Source organism: Silene latifolia, chromosome Y (genome assembly GCF_048544455.1).
Source record: "Silene latifolia isolate original U9 population chromosome Y, ASM4854445v1, whole genome shotgun sequence".
NCBI lineage: Eukaryota > Viridiplantae > Streptophyta > Magnoliopsida > Caryophyllales > Caryophyllaceae > Silene > Silene latifolia.
In genome coordinates, this window is record NC_133538.1 from 366852242 (window position 1) to 366877979 (window position 25738).

A 25738-nucleotide genomic window follows, 5' to 3' on the forward strand; every position below is an offset into this window, starting at 1 on the left:
ACCTTTTTACGGAATAAACATATATCAGGAATACACATACAAGTATAACTAGCCATGCCAGATCACCCAAACTATCACTTTTGAACATCATTCCATTAGATTACCATACCCAACATGCATTACAGAACATTTAGATAACAACTTTATGACTATCACACCATACCACTTATTGTGAGGTCATAACCTCACACAAACGTTTATACACATCATAGACCCATAATCACACCCAACTAGTCAATCCTGATCACGTAAGTTACCACTTGATAAAGGTTACCTCTCGCTCGAGCTTAACTCGTATGCCCCTCATAACACATTTTCCCATTCGCATAACCATCACCCCTGCCAAATATAACCATACAACTAATACTCAGCTACTAGCAACCGCCTCCTAAGACCACATCTTATACTTCCTCACAAACGTACATATCAATCCGGCCTCAACAAAATCAACCTCATCAGAATTGCTATCCTTCTTATCTATCATCACATTTAACCACTAGTGACAACACCACAATACCCCCACTGTTCGTATAACAAACCTTTTACACCCATCTCTAAACATCATGGTTTATTTCCTATCTTTGGTTAACATCCCAAATAACGAACATCAAATCCATCAACAAAATTACCTCAACACTATTCCCAATTCCATCCTTAATTGCATCGTCACCCAACTCACCACCAAGATCTCATATCGTGTAAATTCTTTACCCGGCTTCTTACTTTCCTTAATTCCCTGAAACTTATGACTAATCTTATTGTCCTGAAACTCCTATATAACCATTAATTAACATCTTCATGATAATATCACACATCTCGACGATTCATTACTTCTTTATCACATAACTCCGGTCAACATTTTTCTCAGCTTACTTTTTAACCTTCTTTTCTCTTTACATTCAACAATACCAATTAATAGTTCAACTCTTTATTACTTCTATCTAACTCTTTAGTGCTCCAGTTACCTTCTCATTGCTCCAAAACTCGAATCCCATTATTTCATATCAGTATCATCTCACTCTTTCTTACCATGGATCTTCTCTTACCATGCTATCACTCACACTCATCACCAATCATCAATTTTTTTTTCAGAATTCCAAAACTCATTTCATACCGTTAATTGCCCAAGGAAATCACACATTAGTTTCACCTCTTGATAACACAAATTCTCAAACTCACTCACTATCTGCAAATCCACGTCGTGACAGGTCTCCATAAAGTTCACTATATACCAGTCTTCTCAATCCCTCTAGAACGACCTTTCACTACATATATTCTTAACCCACACGATTCCTAACCATCTCCCTCCATAACTCTTTACACATCTCAAGTTGCCACTATTCACATCCTTCCTTTCAATCTTTTCATTCTCACGTTCCTTAGACCCACATCATCCCTTGCCTATATTCACTTACTTTTACATTACTCAACACACAACCATATCACTCATCTCATCTCACAAAACATTCTCCATGCCTTAATAAGTGTAGTACTCCGTAATTTAGAAATAATTTATGAGAATAATTTATGTAATTTAAAAGTTAATTAATGGCATTATTAATAATAAATACAAATAAGACATTAATTAAATAATAAAGCAAGTAAGTGACTCGGGAATTGAACTTAAAGCCATATGAGCCTTGGACCGTGTGAAATAGTTATGGGCTGATTATTAGGCCTATTATGAGTAATGGTCGGGATTTAAAGCGGGATTTAATAATAAAATAATAAGTATAATAATAATATGGTAATTCCTAATAATAATCGGAATAAGGAAATAGTTTTATAATTGGCATCATATACCCTCTAATTCTAGGCTATAAATACCATGATAGCTGAAACATAATTCATAAAAATAGAAGAAGGAGTTTTAAGAGACGGAAAGAGCGAATAAAGCGATAAAAGGTAAGATCGTCTGAACTAATGTTTATATTGTCTTAATAATTTATGTTAACGTTTATACACCGTATAGACCACCGTGATACACGCCCTTGATCTTAGTAGTTACCATTGACCACCGTGATGCTATTAAGACTATTTGTGACCATCGTTGACCACTGTAGGTGGCGGTTTTGGAGTCTTAAAGGGGTGGTGTCGTGAACCGTTAGACGGGGTTTGTGGCTTGTGTAGTTGACAACATGACCTGGGGTTGGGATGGTTGGTTAGGTTGGTGTTAAGAGGTCCTACTGGTGGTTCTGGGGAGGTGAGTAGTGGTGGTTGGTGCGGTGGCTGTCGAGTAGGTGGTTGTTTTGGGTGTTTGTGTAGTATATAGGGTGTGCGTCATTTCTGGGTGGTCGTGGTGTGTAGTGAGAGATCGTGGTTATTGGTGGGACCACCGTGGGTCAAGGGAGACCACGGTGGTGGCCACTAGCTGTCGGGGTGATGTTTTGGTTGTTGGTGTCGGGTTTGGAATGGATGGTTATGGCGTAAAGGGTTGTGGGTAGCTGACGGTGGTTTGGCTGGTGTTATAAGGTTGATGGCGGTTCTGGGTACGGTGGGGGGATGGTGGTAATCAGTAGTGGTGGTGGTGGTGGTCGTAGATAGGGGTTTTAACGTGGAGTTGGTGTTTGTCGGTTTTTCGGTAATTGGTTTTGTTAGTGGTTGGTAGGGCGCGAGTTTGCGAGTTATAGGGGACGGTTGGGCTGGTGCTTGCAGGTCATCGGGGGTCGTGGCAGTGGAGGCACGAGGTAGGCGAGGGTGGCAGTCTTGGTGGCCGTGCGTGGGTGTGTTTAAGAGGGTGTTTGGGGAAGGTGTTGGACATGGGATTTGTGTAGGTTTGGTGGTGTTTCACGGGTTTGTGTGGGTGTGGGTTTATGACTTATTTTTTTTTTATATTATTGGTGTTGGGTTTTTAGGTTAAGACGAGATTTATTAATTAGGTAATTTGTGACGGATTTTAATTAGTTAAATTGGGTGACTCAGATTTTTAATATCATAAACCTTTAATAATTATAATAATTAATTTGAATAATTAATATAGTAAAAGGGAATAAACAAATAAGTAATTGAATTATAATGTTTTGATTAGGTGACGGTTGTGAAGAATTATAATCGGATCAGATTGCTTTATTTATTTGGATTGCTTGAGATGCTTATTTAGAATCGCTTGCCAGGTAGGGATAAATCCTACTCAACTTTTAATCGATAATGTTTGTTGGATGGTTTGTAGTAAAGTGAATTGATCGTATGTGAATTGTGTTGGTTGATATAGCGTAACTGTTGGAAGGGAGAATTACATTGTATATGGTGGTTATTGTGCTGGAGTATTGTTGTAGTATTAACAGATTTATTCTGGCAGACATTACTTATAGTAATGTGGAGTGGTTGAACAGATTTATTCTGGCAGACGAAATTTATCGTGTTTACTCGAGGCAGGCCCCAAATTGGTCTGCAGGCCATCTGGTGGATATTAATCAACTATATGTTGAGGCAGACATTTCCTTATGGTAATGTAGTGTGTGTTTACTCACCTTCGGGTTAAGGCTGCCCCGGCCAAGGATTGGCGGGATGATTAGTGTGCTAAGTAAAAGGAAGGAGCACGTTGTCAGGGGGTTATGCAATGAAAAAAAGGAAATTGGATTGTTTATCGTATGTTTTTGTTGTTAGTATTTATTCCTACTCAACCTCGCGGTTGACTGTGTATTCGTGAACACCTGCGGTGAACCGTTTTATGGGGAGCAGATTTGACAGGTACTAAAGGTTAGCTGACTTCGGAGCATTGAGATGAGAGCTTGACTTGGACCATAGTTGAAGTCTAGATCACATAGAATAATTATATCACTTTATTTATTTCCGCTGCAAGTTGTATCTTATTTTATATTAAGTTTAGTTGGTTAATTTGTAATAAACATGTATTCATTAAAGTTTTAATTTAAAGTACTTTGGTATTGTTGTACTTTGTTATCCACTACCTCTGGAAACCGAGATGGTAACAGTCCTATTTGTTTGGGAATGTCTAGCTAAAGGCTCCTGAATAAATGGGGGTGTTACAATAAGCCTTACCAATCTTCCTTTTTTTTCCACTACTTATCACAATCACATATAACTGATCTCCTCCCCACCGAACTCGTACTCACCACAGGTGACACTCCTTACATCACAAGATTGGGTAACTTACGCATCAGGACCAACACATACGTAAAACAACGCATAAAGAAGCAGAAGGACACCTTTAAATTAAACATAATAGGCAACGAAGTCAAAAGATAAGCATATCACCCAAAACAGGGGTCACTAGATCGAGTACAAGTCACTCGATCGAGTGAGTGACTTACTCGATCGAGTAGGTGAAGGTAAGAGGCACGTAAAACAAATTACCAGGGCTACTCGATCGAGTAACAAGAGGTGCACTCGATCGAGCGAGGGCCACTCGATCGAGTACCCTACGCATTTCTCAGCATTGTCCAATTTTCGTAAAACGGTCATTACTCACTCGTTTTTTGGTCGTTTAGGGCGTGTGACGTATCGTTAGAATTGTAACAGAACAAGCTATCACCTCGAATTAGAATCACATTAAAATCATTTATGCATATCAAGTTATAACAGTTTAAAGGCAACTTCACTGTAATCAGACGACATAACTATTCGATTTTTACTACCAAACAACTTAAACAACAACAAGGTAAACAAAACAACTCAATACTCATAAAACCAGTATCCCTAACCATATGTTAATATTTACAAAGCCAAACAACAACTTCCATCATGCACATATATTATTCAACTTGTCAATCATATATTACCAACATGCTTTTATTCTATAACTTTTCGTACAACAATGACATAATATATAACATCAAACTCCCATTCATGTGTTACTAACATATCAACATTATAACAAAAAATCCACTTCAGTCATATAAACATGCTTAAATCATGAAATCATATTCTTATGCAACATTATCCATCATCCATCATACACTTTATCTAAAGTATGCATACAGTATATACCTCTATTATATAACTTTACGGAAACAAAATCATGCATAACCATATCACAACGCCTAATCTCATGTTACTAAAATTGCCACATTATAAATCATTCATCCTGCAACGTCATTATTCATCACATATTATCATATATGAACTACTTCCTTTTTCTACCACATCATTCATCATTCTCATATACTTTTCCAACAATTCCAGCCAGCATTGTAAACCAACTATCATGCAACATGCTTTCAACCAACAACATACAAAATCACTGTTGGAATATGTGTCCTCCGACAATAATGCGATCACAACTGTCGATCATGATGATCACATGTTTAAGTCTCATTTTAAGAATATATGTGGCAAGTATTTTTACAGTCAACTGGTCCACACATATCGGTAATGATTGGCTGACTAGAGTTTGACATTACTGTCGTGCGACGGTGGTGATCAGTTGATCCCCTTAGGTCATACCTAAAGGGTAACACTCTTAATTGATTATTTAATTGATCGTATGACGATACGGGGTAATTAAATTACTTAAAATTGACGGACGATTTTGGAAGTAATATTTACGTATCTCATTATAATTTGATTAAATAAGATACGGTCTAAGTAATCGAATTGTTTTATTACTTAGATGAAATTATTGTTTACGGAAACAATTAAAAGGAATGAATTGATTATTATAAATACAGAATGTTATAATTTATGACTCGGGATCCCATTACAGTACAAGTAATTATGAATTACTAGGTAAACTTTATAAGTGACATATTTTATTAATATGTGGATTTTTAATTATTAAAAATACATTTTATATACCTAATGTCATGAAACATGTTACATGTGACAAATTGACAAAATAATGTGTAAAATGGTGTTTCCATTTTACACTATATGTGCCAAAAATTAGGAGGGAGTATTAGGCTTATTTGTGTTAATTATGTTTAAGTGGAATGCATAATCATAAGACCTAATACATAGCCTTACATGCCTATAATTCTTGGGAAGAATTGAAGCTCATGCATTGGCCATACCCACCCCGCCTACCCGGTTTTCCTTGTGCAAGACCAAGGGTTTTTGCTTTTTATTTTTCCTAATATACACTACATGCATTATAGTGGATATTCATTCATTCTTGCACATCTAAAAATATAGAGTTTTAGAGAGAATATTACTTCCTTCTTCTCCCTTCTCTTAACCGAAAAATAAGAGACCAAATTCAATATTTTGGGTCAATTTTATTTAGATTAATATTGTTCTAGTATTAATAATATTAATCTTTTAAGGGGTTACTATGGGTATTCATCTTTGGGAGATATTCTACTCTTGAATCTTTGTTCATCCATATTAGGAGAGCTCAAGAACAAGTAAGAAAGGAGATCTTACTTGTGCCCTTTGATCCGAATTTTATTGTAAGGAAAATGATTTCTTCTCTATATTTACTTATGTTTGCATGCATAAGATCTAAATTAATTTTATGACTAAATTGATTAAAACATATATGAATATGTTGAGTATAATGAGATATAGATTTCTTACAATCACTTCATCACCATCTTTCTCTACACATTCCCCATTCTCCACATACATACATCCACCGATTCATGCCACACATCACTATATGAATACATAGCACACAAGGTAAACACATAGCGATCCCGACTCACATCCCATGGTGACCGGTTCAAAATTGTATGGCGAATTCGCGACTTTAGGACGTCTCCCAAGTCTTTGCAGTAGCTCCTACAATTCCTACCTGGGTTCATTTTAGTTTGACTCCCTATGTTCATTAGGTTCATTGGTTACAGGTTTCAAGATCGTCGCTCTGATACCACTTTGTGACACCTCCACACTCCAAGTGCCTTACCAGGAGCACTTAAGGTATGAGAACGTCACCATCTCGGTTACCCGAGGCAATGATACTCAAATAGACAATAACGAAACGTATTTAAATGATAATAAAGTTTAAGTGATATAAGCCAAACTCCAAAAACTGTTAAAAGGGAATACAAGGTTATCAAAACTGTCAACTACTAAACAACTACAAAATGTTCGACACAGCGTAAGACTTCAAAAACTGCTACGTGATGACTCATCCCAGCTATCCCATGCGCATCGTCTCATACCTGCTCAATAACTGCTCATCACCCCGGAATGGATCACCATAGTTTTTAAAACATTTAAACGGGGGTCAATACTAATTACATAAAACAAATACCATAAGGGAACAATATCACAAACAACACAAACAGCTCAACAAACCCCAATCTCCATCTCAAATCTCAACACAACTGACTACACACTAAAGTGTGTAGCCCTGCCAGAGTACCCATCCCAACAGATACTCCACACCGCCAGTGGGGGACCGCAGCCTTTATCACCTAAGCCCCGCTCATCTCCATCGAGCGATAAACCCATGTTCATTAATGTGCACATCCCTTCTGTGGCGGGTTCCACAGGAGGCGAATCAAGGGCGTGACGCCACTCCCGTAAGTGACTCCACTCAGCCAGGGATGCACCCCGAAGATCACAGACAGATACAACAACAATCAACGATATTAATTAACAATACAACCAACAATGTAACCAACAACCGTCACAACCACCAACAATATACTTTAACAATAATCAGAATGAAACCACCAAACACATCATGTAATTAATACTGAGTAGGGAAACCTTACCTGGAATGCAATCACAGTCAGACGATTTAGCAGCTGTCTCAAAACCTCTCTTCTATGAACCCTCCTCCTATACATACATTTATACAATTACTACCTTAACCATACAATCATAAAAACCCCCAAATCCCCAAAATCACCCAATTAGGGTTTTAAAGAAACTCAACCAAATGCTATAAAAATTATACAAGGAACTTAACCTTCACACGATGATCACAACGGCGTAAAGAACAAGATGATCCAACTGTCCTAGCCTTGGGGATTTGCCAACAACGCGACGAGAGAGAACTACGTAACTTCTTTTTCTTTTGAAACTTTTTAGAAAAGTGAAAAGTGATGAATAAAGTGACGGAAACCTTTAAATATGAATCACGCATTACTAACAAATCCCATCAAAACAACCCGTAAAACAAACTTACTCGATCGAGTAAATGACATACTCCATCGAGTGCCCCTTACTCGATCGAGTGCCACACGTACTCGATCGAGTACCCATCAGGCAGATTACTGTTTTGCGTAAAAACATACTTACTCGACAGAGTAAGCCCCACTCGATAGAGTACCCATAGACATAGAAAACCGTAGTATTAAACTTTTCCTTTGGCACGCATCCCAATGCAGCATATCTTCCCAAAACCTGTATAAAAGCACAAAAAAATAATCCCCGAAAATACCAAATCAACAATATGCAGTCTATATTCAGTCTTACGCTAAAAACTAACTACGCTATTGTCTAAAAAGCAAATAAAATGTCTAACAAAAATCCAAATTACAATGTTTTTACAACGGGACATCTCCCGTTTATCGTCCAAAACACTTCAACAGCCCAAGAGAGGGCTTCTGACTGGAGGAGGTCCTTTCAGCATCGCGGACCGTCCTTTTTTATCGCCATGAATTTGAAGTGGTTGAAGAAGAATAGTTCGCGTCCACACACGCCTTCACTTTTTCCTTTCCTTTGTCTTTCTTTTCCTGTTCATGATCTTTTTCCTTGGCATCTTCCTTGGCATCATTCCCTTCAATGAGCTTGGCATTCATTATACTTTTATTGACGGAATCTCCAATATCCACTCTGTTTATACCTGCAAAAATAGAAACAACAGAATGGTCTTCCATATTGCTCTCAGTCTGACGCGGAGGTGTCAATATAGCAGTGCATGACTCAATATTATCAACTGGAGAATCTGTGTCATGGTCTATAGAGGGTAGAGCGTTGCAAGGTTGAACCTGCATAGGGGCTCTATGAACATTGGACTGATAGAAAATCAGCTCCTCATCACCTACCTGAAAAGTAAGGGTCTTTCCCGCGACATCTATCACTGCGCGAGCAGTAAATAAGAATGGTCCTCCTAAAATGATAGGAGTGTATAAATCTTCGGGGATGTCTAAGATTAAAAAGTCGACGCGAATAAAGAATTTCCCGATCTTTACAGGTATGTCCTCTAAGACACCTAGGGGCCGTGATAAAGTATGGTCGGCCATCTGCACAGTCATGTTGGTACAATGAAATCTGGTCAAACCAAGTCTCTTAGCGAGAGACAATGGTAGGACACTCACGCTAGCGCCCAAGTCACATAACGCATTATCAATCAAATGGGTCCCTATATGGCATGGAATAGAAAAGCTACCCGGGTCAGACAGTTTGGGTGGTGTCTTATTTTGAGTTAAGGCAGTGCCCACTTCAGTTAAAGCTACCGTTTCATGATCATTTATATGCCTCGTACGCGTTATAATTTCTTTCATAAATTTCATATAAGAGGGTACCTGAGTTAGCAATTCGGCGAAGGGAACGTTGACGTGAAGGCTCTTTAACATATCAGCAAATTTACCGAACTGTTCTTCAGCCTTCCTTTTCTTTAATCGCCTCGGAAAAGGGACCGTGATGGGAATTTCTAAACCTTCATTTATTTTTGCCAAAGAATCAACACGATTATAATCATTTCTACTCGATCGAGCATGGTTTCCCTTCGATCGAGTAGTCTCTTCATCAATTCTGTTCGATCGAGTACTTTCACTTACTCGATCGAAAGCTTCTACTTCAATAGTACTCGATTGAACGAACATCAGAACCATTCGATCGAGTAGCTTCCTCAGCTTTTTCTCTCGATCGACCTCCAGTGATTAGTCGATCGAGTACTTTTCTCGGATTCAGCATATTTTCGTCAAGGGACGACTGTTCATGTTCAGGAACATCAATTTTCGAGTCTGATTTATCACCTTCAGATGGCATTTTAGGTCCCTCATAAGAAAGACCATTCCTCATATTAATTAAGTTCACCATCTCATGATGTTTCTTATCAGGTTAGGACGGTAAATGACCTGGCTGCCTCGAAGCTTGGTTAGTGGCAAGTTGAGCTATTTGCGACTCAAGTGACTTGATAGATGCATCTTTCTGTTGGTCCCTTTTCTGCAGTTGGATTGTCAATGACTGAATCATCGACTTCAACTCAGCCATATCACTTATACCACTGGAAGAAGCACCTTGTTGCGGCGGTGGGAAAGATGGAGGCTTTTGAAAGTCTTGTTGAGCTTTGTGAGGTGGAACGTATGGTTGTTGCTGCTGTGGTGGGAGTGTAGGATTCAATACATTTTGACTTGTCCATCGCAAGTTAGGATGGACTCAACTCTGATTGTTGTAATAGGAGCCCCTTGCCTATATTGTTGAAAGGCAAAAACCTGCTCCTTCTCAGCTAGACAGTCTACAGCAGTGTGACCATCATTACTACCGCACCTCTCACATGAAACTGTTTCTTGTCTAGTCAACAAGTGAACCGTCTGTTGATCTCCCGTGTTCTGTAACTCCAACTTGTCAAACCTGGCATTCATGGCTTCCAGCTGAGCCACAACTGCACTATCAACAGAAGAAACTGTTCTAATTCCTCCTCTTGGGTACCCATATTCAGCACAATGGGTAGCTATCTCCTCTATGATTCCCCACCCCTTGTCATCATCGATATTCTTTTGGAACCTACCATTTGATGCAGCATCCAAAATAGCATATTGATCGTCATACAACCCATTATAAAATTGATTGCAGAAGAACCACTGATCGAAACCGTGATGAGGAGTGGACCGCACAAGTTTCTTAAACCAACCCCACGCTTCGTACAAGTTCTCATCTGGTGTTTGCTTGAAACTTGTAATCTTTCCTCTCAGCTGATTAGTTCGTTGTGAAGGAAAGTACCTTTTATAGAAGGCTAGGGCGAGGGTCTCCCAGTTAGTAATCCCGGCTGCAGCTCTATCATGATCAGTGAGCCACTCTCGGGCTCCATCAGTCAGAGATAAAGGAAATAGAACTTCCTTAATCTTTTCCTGTGTCATTCCCTTAGTAGCGGGAATGGTAGAACAGTAGTCTGTGAAAACCTCCATGTGCTTTCGCGGATTCTCACCAGCTACCCCATGGTATATATTTCTCTCGACCAAATTAATATAAGACGGCCAAATGTCGAATGTACTGCCATCCTTTGTTGCTAGATTGAAACCTTTAGGGATAGAGGCAGTTGTAGGCTTAGGCTCTGTTCTTTTGGACTGAAACTTATCTGATTTGAACTGAACTGAACTTATAGGATCTGAACTGAACTGAACTTAACTTATAGGATCTCGAATCAACTTATTGGATCTCGAATCGAATCAACTTATAGTATTCGAATCGAATCGAACTTATAGGATCTGAATCGAATCGAACTTATAGGATCTCGAATCGAACTTAAAGGATCTCGAATCGAATCGAATTGAACTTATATGATCTCGAATCTGAACTTAAATTAAGTGAGGTATAGGATCTGAATCGAACTTATAGGATCTGAATCGAATCGAATCAACTTATAGGATCTCGAATCGAACTTATAAGATCTCGAATCTGAATCGAACTTATAGGATTTGAAATCGAATCGAACTTATAGAATCGAATCGAACTTATAGGATCTCGAATCGAATCGAACTAAACTTATAGGATCTGAAGTGAACTTATATTAAGTGACTTTAAGTCCAAAAGAACAGGGCCTTAGAATGACTCGTGATATTAGGCATCTTCGCAAAATTGGCTGCAGAAATAGAATTTTCTTCTTCAAAAGACCGGTCTTCTGCAAATAAAAATTGTTCAAGATCGGGTTCAAAAGTACTCAAGGCTTCCTTTTGATACTTTCTCAGCAATCTTTGTCTATAGCGAAAAGTCTGCTCCTATTCTGACCTGTTAGACCTGGGCATAAACAACACTAGAGAAAATAAATAAGAAACTGTCTCAAGGAATTAAAAATTCCCTAAGACGAAGATAAACGAAAATAAACAGATAAATAGGCTAATTGCTTCCCCCGGCAACGGCGTCAAAATTTGATACATGTGTTTAGTACCAAAAATAAATACCTAAAACAACTAACAGAAGCTAGTGGAAGTAGGGTCGATCTCCACAGGGAGGCTATTATATTAATCTGCTAACTAAGTCTGTCACGTAATAAATGGGGGTTTTGAATTGATTTCTAACTACTAAAAGGATTAAGGCAAGAGAAAAGAGCAGTAAGAATAAAGAGAAATAAACGGTGTAATCAAATAAAGAGAAGTATGTTAAGAAGTTGGTTCACCATGGCAATTAATCAACTCAATCATAAATAGTTCAGACGATCTAATGTGAGAAGGGTAAGGGAAAGGTCTTTTCGGTACGCTATCTGCCCTCGAATACAACTAACTTAACTTTCATCCTCATTAGTGTAGTCTACTGTTCATAACAGGTCTGTTCATTCCAATCTTTCGATCTAGGTCTGAATTTAACCAATTTAACTAGTTTAGAAGCGTGCACTCAACTAAACGATTACAATTATATTGTAATAAAATAGTTCCCACAATTCAATCATCTAACCTATTCACAACGTTGTCAACTCATTACCATGGCTCCCCTAATCCTAACATAGAGATATTTAGCTACTCATGCTATTGATGCAATAAAAAACAACAATATATGAATAAGCAAGAGACATGATAAAAGAGCAATAAAGATGAATCATGAACTAATAAAAACAATAACGATAACACAGAAACTAAGAATAAGGATTAAGAGAAGAGCAAAGGGAAATTAAATTAAGAGCAAGAGTAAAGAGAGATTACAAGCTTGAGATCCGGAATTAAGAGCAAAAGCAACGTAACCCAAAAGGAGAGAAAGTTTCAGCAATAATTAAGAGTAAACCAGATTAATCAAGCGTAATGTCGAATGTGTTTAACACCTAATTACGTCTTCCCTTATATAGGGAAGATATTAAATAAACTAAAATACTAATTAAGATAACCACGTAATAAAATCCCGTGTAAAACAGCAAACCTCTCGATCGAGGCATTTAATTCCTCTCGATCGAGCAGGTCTTCAGCCAATCCCTTCGATAGACCAAAAACAGCCTTCGATCGATGACTTCCAAATTAGCACACTTCGATCGAGTTCAGCAGGGACTCGATCGAACACCAGCAACCGTCAAAACTACTCGATCGAACAAAAGAGCTCTCGATCGAGTGACCAACCACTGAAAACAGCTTGATCTTCGTTTGGTCAGCTTCCAAGGACCCCTTGACGCTTCCCGAGGCATAGCACTTCCGCTCTAAATCCTCCATCTCCATAAATGCATGCTAAGAGGACTGAATAAGGCACGGTTTTACAACTTTCAGGGCTGTTCCTGCAAATGAGGCAAAACAAACCAAAGTAGCCTATTCGGGGCATTTTGCAATACAAAACTATGAAAACGACATAGAAATACGTGCAATAAGAGGCCAAAAAGACTATATAATTTGCACGTATAACTGCTGAAATGCTATTTTTTCAGCAGCGTTTCTAGCAGCTGTTCAAATGCTATTTTTTCAGCAGCTACTGAAAAATAGCATTCCAGCAGCTGTGCAATGCAAAAATTCAATCCTGCATCAAAATATTATACCCCATGATCAATTAAATCTAGTTTAAAAATAGTACAAACATGATGATCAAAAGCCAATACACAACTTCCTTGAAAAATAAAATAAGCCAATACACAAAGGCTCTATATATACACATACATAAAGCATGAGCAAACTATTGAGACTCCGCTAATAAAACAACATAACTGGCCCACATATTTCTCAACTGGGTGATGTCCTTTAACAAATAGTCTGGGGCTTTGTTGAGTATTAGTGGAAACTACAATTCAAAATATACATAATAAAAATAGACATAATGCATGGAAGTATACAGAATTGAACTCAATTTACATCTGAAATAGTTTTTAAATCATACTAACCCGTGTCGGAATGGTAGAATAATTTCCGTTGATAACCCCCCACATGGACTGACAAACGTAAAAGGCGCATTGTTTATCGTCTGGTGCTTTAGGAGACTATTATAAAATCACACACAAGTCCGCTGAATTAGATAATCAACCTCTTGCATAAACATAAATTAAATGATACATGTAATTATTAAGAATACACTTACTAATGGCATGATAAAATTGGGATAAGTGTTTCTTTCATATTTCCTAAGTGGGCATAATCTTCTTTTTGCTTCATAAACACTAATTCATAAATATACACACATGCCATTATTATCTGCATATATATGGCTCAAGTCGCACAATAACAAATGATATTATTGAAGGTTGTAAACTTACTCAGTTATCATCTTTACTATACTGTCAGAGAGTCTGCCTTCGCGAGAGTCAATCCAGTACACTTTTTTTGTTTCCACTTGGATTGCCAGTAGCACCCAATGCTTCCTATTCAATTTGGGACATTAAACTGTTAATTTATTTACACGCATGCAAGCATGTTAATAATAAATTTATAGAATCGTGATTCATTACAATAATCACGTACTATATATACATATTCTCATTATAGGGGGCAAGCCATAGTTTTTTGGTCGACATCAACCGACGAGCGAACTATTGATTTGTTCTTCGTACGAAATTGTGTGCACAGAGAACGCCTTAGGACTCAAGAATCCGTAGGTGTGAATTGGGAACTTCCACTCAGCGATCTAATTATTCAAGTACCTATTACACCACATGGAACGAAGAATGTTATTGGAATTGATAATTTAAACAAACATCATTATTCGCAAATGAAAATGACTAAATAGTTTTATTAATAAAACTTACTTCATCCAAATCGAAATGTGAACAACATCTAAATTGTCAAGGTCGACAAATTCCATGAGTTGCTTCGGGTCCAGTACGGCTATATCAGCTGCGCCCATAATTTCCTCTTCAATGTTAATCATGACTACATGCCCTCTAGGTGACTTCTTTACAGCCAAGTTGTGCAAAGCTTTCAGCGAAGTATTTTTCATTTTTTTCTTATATGCACACGATTCATAATAAGAATCATAAGCAAGCATCACTACAACAAGAGTAGCTGGCTTATATTTTATGTCGCGTGGTTTTGTTTTTGGGGGAAGACGTAGTCCTTTCGGTGACTTTGTCCATTGACGTAGTAGTAATCGCTTTAGGTGCTGCCATGACTTTGTTTAACTTCTGTAAATGTAAAGATTAAAGTACTTTCGATATGTTAATATTCGTACCCTAATATATTTAAAGAACAAGTAATAATTAACATCTGCATATAGGTACCTCTGGGATGACAACATTGATGAGGTTGTCAGGCCATTGTACATAAGAACATAGAGCTTCTTTCAAATAAGTGACCTCCTCATTAGGAAATGGTACTTATACTTTCCCATACTCGTTTTTATATAATTAGGACTTTTCCACTTTTCTGCATTTGTCACGAAGGGGTATACCATGAACCTTAACTTGTTGAAGCCGGTCTTAAGCGAACACGTATCCTCTGGCAATGACAACTTTCTGTTTCCTCTGTAAATATAACAGACGACAAGCCACCTTACAATCGCCCTTCACGATAGCTTTAATCAATTAGTACACAAACATGCACTACCTTTTATAAATTTCATAAGTAAAAAACGTGTATGATATGAATGTATATAAACTAGCAGCTATTACCTTTTTCGGTGTTGAGAATAACGTCTGATCATCAACTACCTCCACCTCATCCTGTGTCACGGCCTTCTTGGCTTCCTCTTCCTCTTCAACTGCTTGATATCGATCCTCGGCTCCCACCTCAGTCTCCTTTGCCATGTCCTTCTCGCTTGCCATGTCCTTCTCGGCTTCCTTTTGTACATTAACACTTGTCCATATAACACGTACTGATTTTCCAAATCATATAACACATTGTATATAAGACATAAATATTATTACCTCTTTTTCCTCCTTCTCCTTCTCCTCCTCCTTCTCCTCCACCTCCTCCTCCTCCTCCTCCTCCTCCTCCTCCTCCTCCTCCTCCTCCTCCTCCTTTGCTTCCTTTATGACTTCTTGAACCATATCCAACTCTTCTTCTGATGGCTTTTCCCCAGTTTTCACCATTCTCAGCATCAACCTAGTTATTTTCTGTAGCTGTGTAGTAGAAATTAATGTCAGCATATATAGTTATAAATTATGTTTAATCAAATACAGTATTTATATGATTACCTTCTTGGAAGCATCACCACTCATCATCCTTCGAGGAGTTTTCCCAAAATACTTAGTGATACCAACATGCGTCGATACTCCAATGACACGACACTACTACAAAAAATGTATAAGAAACCAGTTATAAATGGCCTAAGAAACCGGGTTATAACCGGTCTATATCTCACAGGTGTCTTAGCCTAAGAGACCGGTTAACAAGCCGGTTTTTTTTTTAATTCTTAGGAGTCCTGTTATAGAAAATAACCGGTCTCTTTGCATTATATGTAGAAGACCAGTCACTACCAATAACTGGTCTCTTTTCTTTGAATTTAAAAGACCACATGTCGGTTAAAACCGGTCTCTTTTATTAACATTAGAGACCAGTTTTTCAACGGAACAGGTCTCTTTAGCTTTCACCTAATTAAGAAAACCGCCTTGCTTGCTATACACTGATTTCACTATTGTCATTATCATGCTACATACACAAATATGCCCATTGGTACATTGTTTCACCTGCAACTTATTATTGTTGTTCTGAGACAATAATAATATTAATAATGCTCATCTATTAATTTATACCATCAACAAAAAATTCAATACATATCACCCAAATATCCAAATCATTACTACTCCAAAACTACAATTCCTTTTGATGTTCTAAAAAATAAAGCCTCCCTTCTAAAAAAAATTATAAACTACAAAGGAAGTCAAAGAAAACTCGAGGTGAAAAAGAGAAGTTCTAACAATGACTACAATCCAATTAAGCTTTCACCAACATCCATATATTATAATCGCCTTTCATCGTCTTCAATCTTTTCATCTTCACCGCATAACCAACTACAAATGAACAATCTCAAAATTAGCTACAAAACTGATAACTTGACAAACAAAAACATTATTCAGCAATTAAAAGTCGTACTTGTTAAAAAGACGTAAGGAGCGACCATATAAATCAGTACAAATCTCACAATTATTCAAAAATAGAAATGTAAAATGATGGCATCAAGATGATTACCATAATCACAGCATACATGATGAATCAAGGCCTTTCACGCATGAGATGTAGGCAATACATACAAAAGAATCGATTCGCTGATTGATGCTGGCAAGTGTTTCATACGCACTTGAAATTTACGTATTCTTCATGTGGCAGTAAGCCATAACATGCTCATGTCCCTTCTATAACCAATTTTAAAATTCAAAAGTAACATCTCAGACAGGTAAAAAAGTAATACCTATCTTTGACAACTCAAATTTGAGTTGTAGCAACATTCCAATAACTAAACAAGTCATCTTGCACATCCAATATTGCAATTTAGCCTACCATATACTACACATCTCATCCTCGTTTCCTACAGTTTGTAAAATGTAGTAGTACTAAATTATGATATAGATTATCTAAAATAATTTGTTATGCTACTCTAGATCAAACTACCATATACTACACATCTCGTCCTAGTTTAAATTATGAAACCGCAATTTACAACCTATAAACCATTATTTTTGTGAGTGGATGTAAGCTTTCATTAAAAAATCAGCCGTATTAAAATTCGTTTTGACCATTACCAGCCATTATCCCATTACAATCAAGCAAATCAACAGAAATTACTCTGCAACCCGATCAAATTTTGCTTCAACTTTTGAACAACTGATCAATGACTAAGAAGCAATTAAGCAGTATTGCAAAAATAATTCTACACATACTACACCGCACACAATAATATATACACCTTAAAACGACTTGAAATTTAAATAGTTTAGCGGAGATGAAATAAATTAACCTTTTAAATTGAATTTGAACAAACGAAAATAGGATCGGAAATAATTAATCAAAATCAGTAATTTCACCAATTGTTTATGAGCAGTAAACTGATTATATATACTCACACACAAATTCAATCTTCAAAGTAGCAAGAATAATTGTGATTCACATAGAGAAGAAAACAATCAAACCTAAGAGAGGTAGATGTGCGATGGCGTCGAGATCTCTACGGTCATCGCTGGTGATTCAAGTAGGAGACGAATAGACGATCGAGAAATACTTCAATGGTGATGCAGACTTGACGGTGTGAGTAGCTAAACTGACGGCCGAAGAAAACAACGGCGGCACTAAAGCAGTTGTGTTTTCCTTCTTTGTTTTTTTTATTTTGGAAGTGGTGGAGATGTTTTTAGGGCTTAATTAATAATTAATACGTATATCAGAAAAGTTAAGAGACCGGGTTTAGTGGGAACAGGATTGTTATTCCCAATTCTATGAGACCGGTTCTTTCAGATCAATGGTTTCTTTTATTAAGAGACCGGTTTAAAAACAAAACCGGTTTATTATTTCCAACTCTATGAGACCGGTTTTAAAAAATCAACGGTTTCTAATATTAAGAGACCAGTTAGAAACCCAAACCGGTTTGTTATTAGTAGTTCCTTTAGCCATTTTTGTAGTAGTGCGATATGGATGCTCTGCTTTGCCGATTGCCCTAGCAAGAATGTCATCACGTCCTTGAGGCTTCCATTTTCCTTCCTCTACCTCCTTCTCACAGATCCTCTACATACACAAAACACCATTAAGCAACTAAATTTTATTTAAACTCACAATTATATAACTCCGACCACCATTGGTAGGAGTGACATATTAAGTCGAACTTACAATTTTCACTTTGATGTCCTTATCATATTCATTTTCCGTCTTACCATTCTTAGGAGTGTGACCTTCCACCCAAGCGTCGTGACGACTGAATTTTCCAAGCTTTGCCTACAATTCATTCATCACAATGATATCCTCTCAAAATATGTATGATTACTATAAACATATATAACATCCGACTAAAACACCTAATAGTATAATACTATAAGAATTATGTACTTACAAGTTTCGTCTTAATCAATCTATAATCACCTCGGGAGCCATAAAAGACGGTCTTTTTCTTTAAAATGTTCGCCTTGTTCCTCTCACTCATAGCCTTCATCAAATAAATTATATCGAGAAACGTAAGCATGACCAAACACTAAACTAAGTATACTTCTCTACTTATTAAGTTACCTTAAAATTGTCAGACTGCCTATAAGCGATATAGCTATCCCAATGGTCTTGACTGACATACAGACACTTCTTTGTTGGTGGTTTCTTGTTCATCTCCCCGGTTTCCTTGTTGAACAAGTGGTTCTCAGCAATCTTTAACTTCCAAGATCTGAGGGCTTCCCCTGTCTTTTTTTTAAGGTACTTATCATACTTTTCGGGGACAACGTAAGCTAACTGCATATATGATGAGCATAGTTGGTTTGTTTCGGCTAATACACATATCAAGTAGTAACTTAATTTCAGCTAAAGCATTTATTATTGTATATACATACATTTATTCTGCTTATTAGCATGGTGTTCCGTATTTTACTCAGTTCACTGATACGCGGCATACCGAGATGTTAGGTTTATTTACCTATTATTAGACTCCTCTAATAGTGAACTAATTAACTTCTTAATTATTTGTTCTTTAGATCTAGTGCATGCATAACAAAATAAGAGATTTATAAGAAAACAATGACCCTTACATTGTAAGTAGGTTCGAAAATATGGGCACAAGTAAGGTCACCTTCCTTCACTTGTTCTTGAGCTTAATATGATGGATAATCCTCCTAAGACTCCCAAGTATAGAAGGCACTCCAATAAGTTGCACCCAAGATTCAACCCAAAAATTCCTACTAATATTAACTAGATATGTAGTAGAAATGCTACCTTAATATTACTAATATTTCTAGTATTACTACCTTTAGTAATAGTTGGAGAGTATTAGTATTTGAGAGTTATAGGTGGATTTTGCATGTGAGGAAATATAAGTGAAAAACAAGCCAAGAACAATAGAGAAAAATGAGCAACAAGTACTCCCTTTTAAGAGCCAAAAACCGGTTGCTCTTATGCCAAAGGAGGAATATTTTTCTCTTGTTTTTACTTATAGCTATAGTACTGGGTAGTGTAAGATATAGTATGATTAAAGCTTATATGATATGTCATTATCACACTCTAACCAAAATAAACAAAAGACAAAAGAAGCATCTTTTGCTCTCCTTTGGCCGGTAATATGGAGCCCTTTTGGTCCATTTTTGCCTTTTGTCATTTGTCCCACAAATGCTTATAAGTCATATGTTTAACTATCTTACATAATTAATTATTAATGTAATCATTTAACACTTAAATATTACAATTAATAATATAATATACACTCCACTTTTGAGTAGTATACTACCATTATTTCAATATATAATGGGTCCTATAAATGCTAGTTAGTTAAAACTACAACTTCTTGTAACTTTAAATAACCAATTGCCTCTACCTCAAAACTTATATAAAACCTCAACTAATTTAGTAATTTAACACTTAATTACTAAATTAAATCTTATTTAATCACATTAGAATAAGACGTAAAATCGCACTCCCATAATTAAGAAATTAATCAATCTGCATCGCATACAATTAATTAAATATCTATTTGGGCATCATCCTATAGGTGTGACCTAAAGGGATCAACTGACCACCACCGTCGTACGACAGTAATGTTAAACTCTAGTTAGCCAATCATTACTGAGTAATGATGATCAGTTGACTATATAAAGAATCATCCCTTTATATTCTTGATATGAGATTTAATTATGATATTAAATCATGTGATCGCACTATTGTTGAGGACACATTTTCCAACAATCTCCCACTTGTCCGAGACAAGTGTGCGTTACCAATTATCTTGTCCTATTACAATCTCCCACTCAATGCAAGGTGTCTCTCAGGTCGTACTTGCCTTTGATCATATCTTGAGTGGTTTCCTCGATCTGGAGAGTAACTGTCTGACTGGAATTATCTACCATAGATACCTTCCGAGCGTGGCCACGCATGTCCAGTTCACTACTCCTCGAGTGGCCTTGAGATTTCAAACAATCCTGACAAGGGGTGGACAATTCCTATCGCACTATTTCCTTCGTTCAGCCACAATTCATCATAACCCAAAATATACCCATTTGACTTCATTTACGACAGTTGAGTATAAATCAAAGCCAATCAGAAATTTGTGCCAACTTGGGCGAATAGTCTCTAGTCAAAAGAGTTGACTCATAAGAATACTATAGTAGCTCTTGCCACGACTAGGTTTTATGAATTACCAGAACTCTATAAGCGGTCACTGCCCGACAAAGTGTCCCATACAGTTTGCCTATGTGATCGACTAGTCATCCCATATGACTCTATGGCACTTGAACTTGCCATCAATCGCATCACACTCTTGTTACTTTGAGACGTCACCTCATATAAGTACCTAGGGGCGAATACCATGTCAATCCAGTTCACTTTAATGGGGTTCAACTTGTCTTTATAACCCATTTGGATTCAACAAGGTAACGGGTGAGTTTAATAAAACTCAAAACGATAAATGCGATTATCATATATGAATAGTCAATACACTATTACTACTTCATATCTCATAATCTATAGTGTACCAATAACACTAGTTGAAATGCAATAAAAGTTTGGCAAGTGGATATACCCTATATCCATATATTCCAACTTTATCAATTGCTATTTCCTTCTTCTCAATGTTATATCTAATAACATGAATTTATCTAAGTATATGTCTAGTCTTCTTACTAGACTTGGGCTCTTTAACTTGAAAGATGCTCCCACTGTTATCGCATAACTTGTGATAAAGTCATTTGTAGAGGGATTCACCCTTAATTCCTACGTTGACCATTTTATCACAATTTACTTAGATTCCTTTTGTAGAATTTGCAATGCGTGAAACTAAAACACTTTTATAGTCTCTTACTCCTAAGTCAACAAGACATCCTATGATTTTAACAAATCCCTTTCGGTTTTGAAACTAAAGTTTGTACAACCCTTCAACACATAACTTAGTTTATCATCCAACCATATGAACGAATCCTTAATTCTTCCCAAGAATCTCAAGTATGTTCTTTAAGGCTCTCACAAGCCATATCATGGGAATTATATTGTTATTGACTTATTATACTCTTAGCATATATTACATCATGGCATGTGCGTCTGTTGGCATACATGATCATTCTAATGGCGGAAACATTAGAAATCGATTTCATGTAATCAACAACTTAATAGGTTCAGTGAGCGACTATGACTCCATCATAGTAATTCCACTTCCATCAACATGAAAAACCTATTCAACCTTGTTGATGTTAAACAGATACGAAAGATCTTATCCTCATAAGACTCTCAACTCTATGCCAATATTCTCTCACATAGATTCAAAATCTAGAATACTTTGCATCCTTTTCCAAGTCTCCAACCATTCTTTCACAGAAGAGAGCATTGGTACATTATTCTCAATAAGTAATATGTCATCAACATATAAGACATGGAAAAAAAAATTCTAGCTCCCACTTAACTTTATGTATAATCATGATTCTTCAATCATGTGAATGAAACAATTGACTATTATCACATGAACAAAAAGTATAATCCTTTAATGCTTGCTTAAGACCATTCTAGGATCACTTAAGAAAGCTACGCATAATATGTTAGGATTCTTAGATCTTCATCTAAGGTTTTGTGTTCCAAACATATTCTTCTCTAAATTCCAATTTTAGAAAAGCGTATTTTTATTAATATCATTTGCCGTCCTTTATTAAAATGAAATGCGGCAATTCCTAACATAATTTATATTGAACAACATCTTTATGTCAATCTTATGCATTTGAGTACTCTAAAGCTCTATTTAACTTTAAAGAGACCCTCGCTTTAAAGTAAATCTACTCTTGAGTAATAATTTTCGGATTGTAATGCTACGGCTCGTATGTAACAAGGTCATAATACTATCACTTTCACAAAGTAATATTTTAACCAATAAGACATGTGCGATAAACTCCCACTGAACTATGATCCTACTCTATCTTTATAGATTATAGTTCGACTATACTTCCATTCTATAGTTCCATTACTTTCACAAAGTAACACTATAATATATGTTTGTAACGATCCATCTACTCCCACTCTATCTCTCAGAAATACATCTATCTTCTTGAGAGATAGTTTTGTGAGTTACAAACATATATATGGTGTAGTATTAGTAGTTTATCTAGACTATGCATTAGCTTTCAAAAGGCCATCCCTATCATGGCAGTTTGATTCATGTAATACACGAGTCTTATCCATGGCATCTGTTTAATAGACACTCTATTCTAGGTATCTCATGGTTGACCATCCGTTTAGAATTATGTGTCCGTATGGTATCGTAAATCCCAACTTTATGAGTTCAATAGCTCATCACAACTTTATAATTGATCTTACATAAGTAAGTTATTACTTTTCGTAACAATGGCATAAGGAGAATCAAATTAATAGCTTATGGACATATAATGATCCAATCATCATAATCGTCTATTTGATCAATTTGAGTTGTTAATCTAATATTTCACTATACAAGTAGTGTATGAAGATAAATTTTAGAACAAACGATACAATAAAGCAAGTGACTTGGTTGCAAACCAAGTCACCAATATCCAAAATACAACCCGTGTTTAAAGGATACAAACAAATTTCCAAGTCACACAAGGAAATCAAAATAGTTCTAAAATTTCAAAGTTCAACATGAAAATAAAGACAAAGAAACATAAAGCCAAGCTTCCATAGATCTAGCTCCATGGGCGGCTACCTCCAGCTTCCCTCAAGATCTTCTAGGCTTGCTTTTCTTTGCCCTTGTCCTTGCTAGGATGCCCTAATTACAATAAAAAGGGTAATTATCATAACTTGTATCAACATACCAAAGTTGAGATCGAAACATAAAAGATAGGGATAGTTATATACCTACTGGAATAACCTTTCCATCCTTAATATCGCCAAAATATTTTGAACAGTTTCTCTTACAATGCTCAACACCACAAAAGTAGTGGCACTTGTCCCCGGATGAGGCACTGTACTTGGGCTTGGAGGAACTACCTTCACAAGATTTAACTTTGTTCCTGTTGGGAGTTCGCGTCTTTCCCTTGTTCCCACTTTTCTTGAAATTCCCTTTGCTTTTATGATTAACATTGAGCACATCCTTGGTGGTGCTAACACTTAGCCCCATGTCCCTTTCGGCTTGCACACGCATTTTGTGCAACTCATCAAGGGAAACCTTCTTGTCTTGCTGATGTGAACAATATTTGAGCATATTTAGTCCCCGAATTAGCCTCGTTCCGATGCTTTTAGTGCATATTTGGGTCATTTACTATCTTTAGTCCTTTGTTTTGCATATTCTTTGAGGTTTTGTTTCCTTGGTAGGAGAGAGTGCAAACCTTGCATTTTCATGGCAAAATAGAGCTAAATTGATCGAATCTAATGACCAAGCATCAAAGAGAAGACAAGACTAGAAGGCCTTTGTAAATAATGTAGTAGATGGGCAATGACGAAGAAGATCCTTGCATCCCGACTAAATCCCGGAGGATTGTTGGAAGAAGAAAAGAAGAAAAGGAAGATGAGCCATAATCTGCTCGTCCCAACTATCGGGACGCCCGTCCAACAGCTCCCCAGGACGCTCGTCCAAGTAACCAAGCCGCTCGTCCAGAAGCTCCCCAATCCGCTCGTCCCGACCCTTGGACGCTCGGATTGTACTCCAGAGGGGCACGCCCCCTTCTTTCTTCATTTGAGATGCGCATATTTTTGGAAGACTAGCTAAAAGGAGACCCGCATCTTTTCTTGAGAGGAGCGATTCCTCAAGGACTTAATCGTCATTTAAGCCCTTAGTAACCCTAATTTGTGCACCTAATCCCCACTATAAATACCCCATTAGTCTAATTAGATTATCATATTCTTCTTATCAATCTTTAGTGTAGTTTATACTATTCTAATCTCTCTTTAATCTTGTAATCAACTTCTAATCAAATATTAATACAAATCTCATTTCCTTAATTTCTCTTTTGTTCATCTTTTATTTTGGGTAATTGAAGATTATTTGGGTTTATTGGGATTTTGACAACCTTACATCAATCATCAAGTACTTCTATTATTCTTTGCATTATTATTTTGGAATCATCATTAGGTATAACTCTCTTAATCCCTTTTTAATTATTGTTAATCATCTTCATTTATTCATCATGTTTTGCTTTGTTAATATGATTGACAACCTTGTTAACATGTTAAACTTGATAATGAGTGAGTAGTTTCCTTAACTAGGGTTAATGGGTAATTAGGGGAAACCAACACGGGGGATGATTCATGCTTAATTTAATATGTTTTCATAATTTATTTGCTTGCTTGTTGTGATCTCAACTTATGCACATGTTATGTTTGATGAAATGCGATCCTATGAATCCTTGCATTTTTTACCCATCACTTACCTTTTCAATGAGACTTGTAAGACATAAACCAACTCGAGTCTCATTAGACCATGCATATAGTTGAGTAGGGAGGATTAAGTCGACTTGTAGGTGTTGTACAATCTAATCGATTCGGCTACGGGACCCAAACCTTCCTAGGATTGCAAGATATAAACCAACTCGATCCTATCACAACAATAATTGCTTGCTTATAATTTGAGAATATGTTTGTATGATTAATTCCCATGAATCCCCTATGAACCCATGACACCCTAGTGCTTTTAATAAATTTTTTACATCTCATTTTAGTCATCTTGCTTGATTACTTTAATTGTTATTTAGTTAGTGATC

At 36.7% G+C, this 25738-nt stretch overlaps 1 long non-coding RNA gene across 1 annotated transcript; it reads right to left on the minus strand.

Annotated features, from left to right (window-relative positions):
- Positions 1-16633: 16633 nt before the first annotated feature.
- Positions 16634-18302, minus strand: LOC141633955 (uncharacterized). Its single transcript, XR_012538721.1, has 2 exons — positions 18041-18302; positions 16634-16924 (listed from the first exon to the last, which is right to left on the minus strand). It is a non-coding gene; the product is annotated as an uncharacterized LOC141633955 (long non-coding RNA).
- Positions 18303-25738: the final 7436 nt, after the last annotated feature.